This window comes from Dendropsophus ebraccatus, chromosome 8, assembly GCF_027789765.1.
Source record: "Dendropsophus ebraccatus isolate aDenEbr1 chromosome 8, aDenEbr1.pat, whole genome shotgun sequence".
Lineage (NCBI taxonomy): Eukaryota > Metazoa > Chordata > Amphibia > Anura > Hylidae > Dendropsophus > Dendropsophus ebraccatus.
Window position 1 is genome coordinate 99,412,819 of NC_091461.1, and position 12,136 is coordinate 99,424,954.

Genomic DNA, 12,136 nt, shown 5'->3' on the forward strand with positions numbered 1-12,136 from the left:
AGAGAGGACAGACTGAGGGAGAGGCAGGCAGGGCAGAGAGGACAGACTGAGGGAGAGACAGGCAGGACACAGAGAGAGGCAGAGAGGACAGACTGAGGGAAAGGCAGGCAGGACACAGAGAGAGGCAGATAGGACAGACTGAGGGAGAGGCAGGCAGGACACAGAGAGAGGCAGATAGGACAGACTTAGGGAGAGGCAGGAAGGACAGAGAGAGAGAGGCAGACAGGACAGACTGAGAGAGGCAGGCAGGGCAGAGAGGACAGACTGAGGGAGAGGCAGGCAGGACACAGAGAGAGGCAGGCAGGACAGAGAGGACAGACTGAGGGAGAGGCAGGAAGGGCAGAGAGAGAGGCAGGCAGGACAGAGGACAGACTGAGGGAGAGGCAGGACAGAGAGGACAGACTGAGGGAGAGGCAGGCAGGACACAGAGAGAGGCAGAGAGGACAGGCTGAGGGAGAGGCAGGCAGGACACAGAGAGAGGCAGAGAGGACAGGCTGAGGGAGAGGCAGGCAGGACAGAGAGAGGCAGAGAGGACAGACTGAGGGAGAGGCAGGCAGGACACAGAGAGAGGCAGGCAGGGCAGAGAGGACAGACTGAGGGAGAGGCAGGCAGGGCAGAGAGAGGCAGAGAGGACAGACTGAGGGAGAGGCAGGCAGGACAGAGAGAGAGAGGCAGGCAGGACAGAGAGGACAGACTGAGGGACAGGCAGGCAGGACACAGAGAGAGGCAGAGAGGACAGGCTGAGGGAGAGGCAGGCAGGACACAGAGAGAGGCAGAGAGGACAGGCTGAGGGAGAGGCAGGCAGGACACAGAGAGAGGCAGGCAGGGCAGAGAGAGGCAGAGAGGACAGACTGAGGGAGAGGCAGGCAGGGCAGAGAGAGGCAGAGAGGACAGACTGAGGGAGAGGCAGGCAGGACAGAGAGAGAGGCAGGCAGGACAGAGAGGACAGACTGAGGGAGAGGCAGGCAGGGCAGAGAGAGGCAGAGAGGATAGACTGAGGGAGGGGCAGGCAGGGCAGAGAGAGGCAGAGAGGACAGACTGAGGGAGAGGCAGGCAGGACAGAGAGAGGGGCAGGCAGGACAGAGAGGACAGACTGAGGGACAGGCAGGCAAGGCAGAGTGAGGCAGGCAGTTATCGTTATGATCTTTATTTTCTGCTGCAGGACTTTATAGGTCACTTAACCCTTTCTGGCATCTGCAGGTCCACACATCATGCAGCTGCTTATCACCTTTACCACCATCCTTCTCCTCATGAATACATTACTTTTCTTCTTCAGCTTCTGCTCATTTAGGGGCAATTAATCATTTTGATGAATGGAGTAAAGTGACTGTGTCCCGGGGACCCTCTGACAGGAATAACAAAGCAATTTGCCAGGAGCTATCTCTAGGACAAGTTATTAGCAGGAACCTTCCCTTGCACAGGGTCCTTGTTTGGTGCCTGATATCTCCTTATAGGAATCGCTGGACTAAGGAGCCACCATACAGATGACATGTATTCAGTATTTCACAGACAATAAGGATCTGGGCCCCTAAATACAACATGGTAAATGAAGCATCTGCAGGCAACATATGAGCTGGGTGTAAAACTGAGGGGGTCCCCAGGAGAGGAATGTAGAGGTGCATGTAGATGATAGACTAAATAATAGCACAATGATAGCCATGACATAATAGTGATAGCTGTGACATAATGATAGCTTTGATAGCCGTGACATAATAGTGATAGCTGTGATAGCCGTGACATAATAGTAATAGCTGTGATAGCTGTGACATAGTGATAGCTGTGACATCATAGTGATAGCTCTGATAGGAGTGACATGGATAATCACAGAGGAGATAGTTCCTCCTCTAAATAGGAAAGCCATCACATCCTTAGGCTGCTTGTCCTCTGTGCTGACAAGGCACTTAGACTTTACAACATCAAACAAGTGAAAAATATGAAAATTATAAACTTACTGGAAAAGCTAATAGGAGATGTCTGTAAATCAGACACTGATGGGATGTAGGTGATCAGTGATGTGTGTCTATAGGTCAGACACTGATATGATGAGGCTGATGTATTTTAAGGCCATGTTCCCACTGCGTATGTTTGTTTTATAATAATCGCGCCGTTGTAACAAGTGCAGAGTTGCACGACATAGTGGTACCTTCTAAGGAATCCTGGAAGGAGTGTATACACGTAGTAAACACTCCGGCCGTGATCCCTAGCGGCGCCGCAAGAAACTGACGTCATTTCACACAATGGAGCCTGCGGCTCCGGCTGCACGCTCTATTTTGTGCAGCAGGGAATTCGGATGTGGGTGCGCATCTGAATTCAGCAGCAGTAAAGATCATCCGGCCAGTACTGCAGTACCGGCCTGGATGATAATTTCTGACACCGGCCGGGTCACAGAGCGGCCGATGTCTTACACAGTGAGAACATAGCCTAAAGGTGAACTCTGAGGAAATGTAAAAATTCAGGGGGGGCAGGGGGTGGGGAGAATGTAATAATGAATCTATACTTACCCGTCCCCATGCCTCCGCAGTGCGACCTCACCAGCTTATTGACAGCCTCCCGTCTTCAGTTTCTCCCAGCTTCCTGTATCGTCATGTCCTGGCAGGAAATACCCGCTCAGCCAGTCAGTAAAAGTAGCGGTGTCCTGCCTCAGTCACGTGATGGCTCAGGACCGGGATCTGCAGGAGACTGGTGGGGGTCCATGAGCGGTGATGCTGCACTGTGGGGACATGGGGACAAGTAAGCATAACTTCTTTATTATGTTCCTTCCTTTTTTGCCCGGAAGTTTTACATTTCCCCGGAGTTCTTCTTTAAGGTAAGGCACTGATAAGATGAAGTTGATAAGTGATGTGTCTATGGGTCAGACATTGATATGATGAGGCTATGATGTGATAGATAATATAAGTCTATAAATCTATTGTCTATATAGATTAGATGCTAATAAGATGAGGCCCAAAAGTGATATGTGTGTATAGGTCAGGTACTGAAAAAATGAAGCTAGTAAGTGAAATTGAAGGGGTATTCCGCTCAAATTAAACTTCTTCCATCTTCAGGTCCCTCCTGAATGATCCCACCTCCACTTCCAAGAAAGACTTGTCTCAACAGTGAAAGCCTGCTCAGTCAGTCATTGGCCACGCTGCTGTCCCATCTCAGTCAGTCATTGGCTGAGTGGGTTGTCACGACCAAGATGATCCTCAGAATAGGCTCTTTGTTATGTTTTTCAAAATTTTTGTTTGAGTGAAATACCCCTTTAATTAAGCTGATAAATGATGTGTCTATAGGTGAGATACTAAAAAGATGAAGCTGATAATTGATGTCTGTCTATATGTCAGGTACTGATACAATACATCTGGTTAGTGACTAGTGTCTATAGGTCAGATACTGATATGATGAAGATGGGATGAGGCTGATTAGTTTGTATAGATCAGACATTGCTATAATGAAGCTGCAAGTGAACAGTGTATAAAGGTCAGATACTGAGGAAGATGGTAAGTGAAAAGTTTCTATTGGACAGCTGCTTCCTTGAATTAATCTGATAAATGACGTGAGTCTTTAGGTCAGATACTCATCAGATAAAGCTGGAAAGTGATCAGTTGCTATAGGTCAGATAAGGATAGGATGAAGCTGATAAGTGATGTGTGTCTATGAGTCAGGTACTGATAGGATGAAGCTTTTCTTTACCTAAAACACCCACCCACCCAGACAGGATTATGTCTTGCCCAAACTGTTCTTCCCCAGGAACGGATTTAATACATGGGTTACTAGAATGCCCCAAGGTGCCCCAATATTGGGAAGCCCTGGCCAGTCTCATACAGCGTAAACTGAACCTACAGTTGTTTATAGATCCACTGTCCATACTTTTACATATTTCTCCAGAGAGGCAGCTCATGCCCCACCTGCTGCACATCTTTATCTTAGTGGCCAAAAGGTGTTTACTGGCAAAATGGCTGACTGCTGACATGCCTTCTATGTCTGAAGTTCTGGTTCAAATTAAGTATTACCTGAGAAACGACCAACTTGAAGCTGTACAACAGAAGAAAAACTGATGAAGTCATTCTTTAAAAAGTGGAATTCATTTATTTGTGCCTTTCTCACAACACAGGAAATCAAGCAAGTGGTATCACCCTTCAAACAAACTGAATGGTATTTGAAAAAGGCACTGGTCATCCTTAGTAAATATTTCTAAGAAACTATTAGGTCACGCTGTTTCGGTAGTTTAGAGTCTCCCTCGCAGGAAAGGAGGGGGAAGGGAGGGAAGGGAGGGAATAAGGGAGTTGGGAGGGGGGGGGGGGTTATGTGAAGTTGGCTTTTATGTTTACGATGGTCAATGGAGACCTCAATATGATCTGCAGCAAATTCGGCCATAGAGTTTGTTATCAAGGTATCAGACTGATCAGAGGCGTACTCCAGTATTATGCTTGTTGTACTTATCATTGGTACCATGTTGTATGTATAAATGTTATATAGAAAAAATAATAAAAAAGATATTTGTAAAAAAAAAAAAAAAGGACAACGATCAGCCGACATTGTGCATGTCGGCTGATGGTTGTCTTCTATTACACTAAAGACCGTCTGTAACGGCCGATATCAGACAATAATTGCTTCGTGAAATAGGGTCTTTGGGCAACAGCGCCTTAGGGCACTATTACACAGAGCGATAATCTGCTCTGACAATTCTGGCCCTGTATCTGTACTGACAGGCCAATCAGCCAATCACCTGCCACAGGGCTGTCCCGTCTTGGCCAGTGATTTACTGAGAAGCCTGTGACTGAACAGATGGGGCAGAAGTGTCAAAGGCAGCAGCGGGGAGAAGGAAACGCAGGGAAAATACACCAGGACACTGGGGGAGCATGGGTAATTATAAACGTATATTATATTCTATGTGAAAGCAGGGGCTGCATGGACAACGTTTTCAATGTCATTGCATGCACGGCCGATGGTTGATGACTGTGTAAAGCAAAATACTAAAGATTATACTTCCTCTCCACCATTGGCAGATCAGCGCTTACATTGTGCATTGGGCCGTGTAACAAGTGGGCATTTGCTTAATCGTTGTCTGTTGCTGGCACACAGGTCACTAAGGCTGGGTTCACACTGCGTTTTTGCAATCCGTTTTTTTCATCCGTTTTTGCAAAAAACTGATGAAAAAAGCGGATGTATTTGTGTGCTTCCTTTTTTTCAACCGTTTTTCATCCGTTTTTTGCAAAAAACGAATTACAAAAACAGATTGCAAAAACACATTGTGAACCCAGCCTTAGGCCTTTAGTAGGCCTTTTTCAGAGCAACTCAGGGCAGCTGCTGTGAAACAGAAAGTACTGATGTAGAGTCCAAGAGCAGGTGTGCCACTGGGCTGAAGGCCTGTACTTTACTGTTCCCACCACTTGGTGTCTCACTATATTCTATGCTCCAAGTACAGCTGAAGGTGAAATAATTGTAAGGGGTTAACTCTGCACTTGTGATTTTTTGATGTTTGTCACTGTTACTGTCCAATCCTTCAGCTGAGTGCCACACACTTACACCTATCACAGGCTTGGGTTAGGGCCTTCCAGAAACTTCCTGGCTAATCCTAGGTGACCAGGTTCTACAAATTGCTATTCAGGATGATCAGACTGTCTGCATCAGAGCAAAGAGCACTTAAACCAGACATACTCCATTGATCCCCGCTCAGCCTTCTCAAGCAATCTTGAGCGCTTAGCTACACCTGGTTGTGCAAGCCCGGGGTCGTGCTACCAGACCTGGCACTCCATGAACTCTTCTGGTAATAGGCAGTAGTCTCTGAAACTTTGAGTACGGGTTATTCTCCTATCTGGTCTTCTACAGCCAGATCATCCTGACAGAGTTCGGAACTGCTTAGGCAAGGTTTCCTTGCTAAACCCCTAACTCCTTCAGACTGGGTTCACACTACGTATATTTCAGTCAGTATTGTGGTCCTCATATTGCAACCAAAATCAGAAGTGGATTAAAAACACAGAAAGGATCTGTTCACACAATGTTGAAATTGAGTGGATGGCCGCCATTTAATGGCAAATATTTGCCGTTATTTTAAAACAACGGCTGTTATTGGCTGTTATTGGCAGTTATTTACTGTTATATGGCGGCCATCCACTCAATTCCAACATTGTGTGAACAGATCCTTTCTGTGTTTTTAATCCACTCCTGGTTTTGGTTGCAATATGAGGACCACAATACTGACTGAAATATACATAGTGTGAACCCAGCCTCAAAGTGTATCTCCTAGTCAAGTCTAAAATAACCTCAAGTATTCAGAGACTGTCCTAAGTGTATATATATATATATATATATATATATATCCACCAGCGAAAGGCTGAGAGTATTCTGTATACCGATACACCTAACACAAGCACCCAGCTTAAGCTATCTGTGCTGTCTTCACTTACCGCAAAGTATGTTTGGACTGCACCTCTAAGATTCAGTAAACATTGTTGTTTCTGGTTCAGTGATGAACTCTACTCTCTAATCTCACACCTACACCATGACCACTACTATAATCACAATTCTGGTACTGAAAATCCAGTGACTATATATATATATATATATATATATATATATATATATATATACACACACACACACACACACACATTTTCTGCCGATTGTAAAAATGAAAGTTGACTGTAAAAATTATGACAGTAACTCATGTAGGTAATTCCCCTGTAGGTAGCCCCCCCCCCCCCAAGTAGGTATCCCCCTTGAAGGTAGTCCATGTAGTACTTGTCTCCACCAGTAAATATTATCTCCAATATGGGGAGCCCCCCCCCCCCTGTAGGCAAGTGTATCTATAGGTCAGCTGCCAATATGGACATCTCCACCAGATCCTGGCTCCCTACATACTTCTTCTAGAGACTTGAGCTTGACAAAGGCCCATGAGGACCGAAACATTGCTTATTGCAAAAATGTTCTCTCTTACCTGTACTATTTGGTTGGACTGAAAGGAGCTTATGTTGTCATAATAAAACTTCCCATAGTATTCTTATTTTGTGAATTAAGGTTAAAGAACCTATATCCACTGAGCACCTACTATGGCATAGCATAGATCAGTATATGCAATCTAATGATTGCAAATTTTACTGTAAATGAAAGTGTTAAAAAAAAGTGTGATAAATTTTTTAAAATACCCCCTTGCCCATTATAAAAATATAAATAAATAAACATATTACATATAGTAGCGTGCAGAATTCTCTGATCAATTAAACTATTACATTATTGTTCCCGCACGGTGAGCGACATAAACGGAAAAAAAAACGCACCAGGATTGCTGATTTTAATAAATTATATATGACCAAAAAATTAATAAAGAGCAATTAAAATTTTTCTCCTACACCAATGTGATATTAATAAAAACTAAAGATCATGGCGCAAAAAAATGACACCCCAACCAGCCCTGTAGTTAGAAAAATAAAAGCGCTATGGCTCTTAGAAGGCGGGGAGGAGCATTGCATTATTTTGACCCGGACTTTTGTGCATCAAAGGGCTGTGTCTTGAAGGGGTTAAGTCATAGGGCTGGTCGGAGATGGAGTAATAGGACCGGTAGACGATAAAATTTTGCTGTTTACCGTTCCACCCCAACAACCATTTGCTGGGATAAGTGTCTGTGGGGCAGACAGTAAGCAGTGATCTATAGAGATTGCCGGTTACTGTAGAGGAGAAGAACATCATTAAAAAATAACTGGTGTTTTCCACCTTAGTAGGGAAGCACTTAACCCTCCCGACTCCTGTCTGTGTCTTCAGCTGCACTGCTGCCTTTAGCGACCATCACATGATCACTAGAGGCTATAGTGTGGAGAAATATACCATGTAGATAGGAGCAGGGAGGGGTAAGTGTTAAAGCGACTCTGTACCCACAATCTGACCCCTCAAACTACTTGAACCTTCGGATAGCTGCTTTTAATCCAAGATCTGTCCTGGGGTCCGTTCGTCAGGTGATGCAGTTATTGTCCTAAAAAACAACTTTTAAACTTGCAGCCCTGTGCCCTACGAGAGTATCTGTGCCCTCACTTTGCACCACCCCTCCGTCCCTCCTCCCCACCCTCTTCAGCATTAGGAATGCCACTGAAACATTTTCTCCATGCTGAACACAGGGTGCCGGGCTGACACAGGTGGGGAATGGGAGGCAATCTTCCTGGAGCATTCCTAATGATGAGGAGGGTGGGGAGGAGGGACGGAGGGGTGGGGTTGGGGTGGGGTTTTTAATCCACTCCTGGTTTTGGTTGCAATATGAGGACCACAATACTGACTGAAATATACGTAGTGTGAACCCAGCCTAAAAGTTGTTTTTTAGGACAATACCTGCATCACCTGCCGAACGGACGGCAGGACAGATCTTGGATTAAAAGCAGCTATCTGAAGGTACAAGTGGTTTGGGGGGTCAGATTGTGGGTACAGAGTCACTTTAAGCTGTGTTCCCACCTTGCATTCATATTGAAAACACAATATGGGAACAAAACCTTACAGTACTTTATGGGTTATCTATCCTGCTGCACTAGCTACTACAGCTAGAAGAACCATTGGCGTAAAGTAATCAACAAGAGGTATTGGGGTGTTTTCATTTAAAGAAAACCTTTTGTCTGGTGTATTTAGTTTTCTTATTTACTAATTTTACAAGCTTAGTAGTGTAAGCTGTCTAATAGACACTATCCGTTGCTAAGCTGGGGCTTAGTGCTAGCCTGTAAAATGATTAACCCTAACCACTGCATTATTACCCCAGTGCCCTCTGCTACAGGGGTACTGGGAAGAGCTGGGAACAATCTGTTCTAGAGCATCCAAAATAGAGCTCCAGATCTGGAATGATAGCAGGCTAGTAGTATTAGGATGGGAAGGGTCAAAATAAATAGCCCTTTCTGCTGTGATGTTAATAGGCTGCTACTGTTTTTTTTTTTTTTACCAGGCTGGTTATAAAAAAAAAAAAAAAGAGGGAAATTCTACATGCCCTTATTGCGACTCTGTAGCCACAGTCTGCCCCCCAAACCACTTGTACCGTCATAGCTGTTTTTAATCCAAGATCTGTCCTGAGGTCCTTTCGGCAGGTGATGCAGTTATTGTCCTAAAAAGCTACTTTTAAACTTGCAGACCTGTGTCAAACTGGCGTGGCCTACTGTGTGTGTGCCAAAGCCTTGCACCGCCTCTCCATCCCTCCTCCTCACCCTCTTCATCATTAGGAATGCCCTGGGTAGTATTTTTCCTATTCATCCCTTGTGTGAACACTGCACAGGTGCCTTAACAATCCAGCTCCAGTCCAGTGTTCACACAGGTTGTGAATAGGAAAAATCCTGCCCAGGGCATTCCTAGTGATGAGGAGGGTGGTAAGGAGGGACGGAGGGGCGGTGCAATTTTCGATCACACACACACACTTTAGGCCACACCAATTTGACACAGGGCTGCAAGTTTAAAAGTTGTTTTTTAGGACAAAAACTGCATCACCTTCCAAATGGACCCCAGGACAGAACTTGGATTAAAAGCAGCTATCCGAAGGTACAAGCGGTTTGGGGGGGGGGGGGGGGGGGGAAGGCAGATTATGGGTACAGAGTCGCTTTGAATAAAAAAAAAACAAAAAAACTTTATGCCCAGGGTAAGTTTGGCTGTAAGGCTGGGTTCTCACTACATTTTTGCAATCCGTTTTTTTGCAAAAAATGGATGAAAAATGGATGGAAAAAATGGATGCATGCAGTTTTGATCCGTTTTTCCATTAAATTCCATTATAAAAAAAAACGGATCAAAACGTAGTCAACCTCATTTTTGTGTCCGTTAAAAAGTAACGGATCCGTTTTGATGTTTTTGGTTTTTTTTAATAATGGAATTGCATGTGTGCATCCGTTTTGATCTGTTTTTCCATTGAATTCCATTATGAAAAAAAAAAAACGGATCAAAACGTAGTCAACCTCATTTTTGTGTCCGTTAAAAAGAAACGGATCTGTTTTGATCTGTTTTTTTGTTTTTATTTAATAATGGAAAAATAGATCAAAACGGATGCACACACATGCATCAGTTTTTTGCCATCGTTTTTTATTTTTGCAAAAACGTAGTGTGAACCCAGTCTTATTTTGAAGGGTTAAAGAGTCACTGTCGTATTTTTTTTTTTTTTGGCAGAAATCAATAGTCCAGGCGATTTTAAGAAACTTTGTAATTGGGTTTATTAGCCAAATCTGCCATTATCTGCATGTAAAAAGCCTTTTCCCAGGTCCCCCCCTCCTTCCTCTTTTTCATCCACTCTGAAAATTGTGACTTGTTGCAGGAGACGTCCCCTGTCTGTTCTAGGGAGAGGGGAGGGGGGAGGAGGAAGGAGGGAGTTAGCCGGCAGCAGAAAGCAGATAACAGAGGATTACAGGCACGGAGCTGGGTGACAGCTGTAATCTGAGCTCAGACAGGTCACTGGTGATGGTCAGAACAGATAAGGAGTGAGGGATTTGTAGATTAACTCTTTGTTGTCCTGTTTTGGTCTTTTCTTTAGCTCTCTCCATAGGAGAACAATGAAGACAGGGGGAGAGCTTCAAACTGATTTTTCATGATAAAAATGCATTTTTCGGATAATAAACCCAATTACAAAGTTTCTTAAAATCGCCTGGACTATTGATTTCTGCAAAAAAAAATTTCACGACAGTGACACTTTAATTAACCCTTTGAGGACCAGGCCCAAAATGACCCAGTGGACCGCGCAAATTTTGATCTTAGTGTTTCCGTTTTTCCCTCCTCCCCTTCTAAGAGCTCTAGCACTCTCAGTTTTCTATCTACAAGCCATGTAAGTGCTTGTTTTTTACAGGAATAGTTGTACTTTGTAATGGCGTCATTCATTTTACCATAACATGTATGATGGAATTCCAAATATATTATTTATGAAGATATAAATTGGTGAAATCGCAAAAAAGAATGCAATATGGTAACGTTTGGGGGGTTCCTGTGTCTACGTAATGCACTATATGGTAAAAGCGACATGATACCATTACTCTATAGGTCAGTACGAACACAACCATATGCAGGTTTACACAGATTCTCTAATGTTATATATTTTTTTTAAATGAAATCCTTTTTTTTGGCAATTAATTATAAATAAAATGGGACTATTGTGACGCTTATAACGGTTTTATTTTTTCACCTACGGGGCTGTATGGGGTGTCATTTTTTCCGCCATGATCTCTAGTTTTTATTAATACCATATTTGTGAAGATCGGACGTTTTGATCACTTTTTATTAATTTTTTTATATATATAATGTAACATAAAATCGGTAATCCGCGCACTTTTTTCCCTCTTTTCGTGTACGCCGTTTACCGTTCGCAATGACGCTTGTTATATTTTAATAGATCGGACAATTACGCACGCTACGGTATATTATATGTTTATCTATTTATTTATTTTTATATGTTTTATTTATATAATGGGAAAGGGGGGTGATTTCAACTTTTATTGGGGGAGGGGTTTTGGGGTAGTGTGTTAGTGTTTTTAACTTTTTTTTTTTTTACACATTTGAAGTCCCTTTGGGGGACTTTTACATTCACTACTTGGATTTTTACACTGATGAATGCTATGCCATAGGCATAGCATTGATCAGTGTTATCGGCGCTCTGCTCATTGAGCCTGCCTGTGCAGGCTCAGTGACCAGAGCGCCGATCGGACCGCACGGAGGCAGGTGAGAGAGCTCCGGCGGCCCGTTTTACCGATCGGGACCCCCGCAGTCACACTGCGGGGGTCCCAATCGGTAGGTGACAGGGGACTCCCCCTGTCACTTACACTTAAACGCCGCGGTCGCGCCGCGATCGCGGCGTTTAAGGAGTTAATGACACGCGGCAGCGCGATCGCTGCAGCGTGTCATTACCGGTGGGGTCCCGGCTGCTGATTGCAGCCGGCCCCCACCTGCTATGAAGCGCGCTCCGCTCCGGAGCGCGCTTCATAGCGGGAGAAACACCCAGGGCGTACAGTTACGCCCTAGGTCATCTGGGGACAGACTTCCATGGCGTAACTATACGCCCTGGGTCGTCTAAGGGTTAATGACCTTTGTCTGGCAGTTGAAAAGTGCCATTGGTAGTTGTCCAGCAGTGAAGGAGTTAACAGCCAGATGTGTGCTGTGCATGCTGGGAAAGAGGGGAGGGACACAGAAGGATCCTGTGTGGAGATCCAATCAGTCAGTGTGTGTG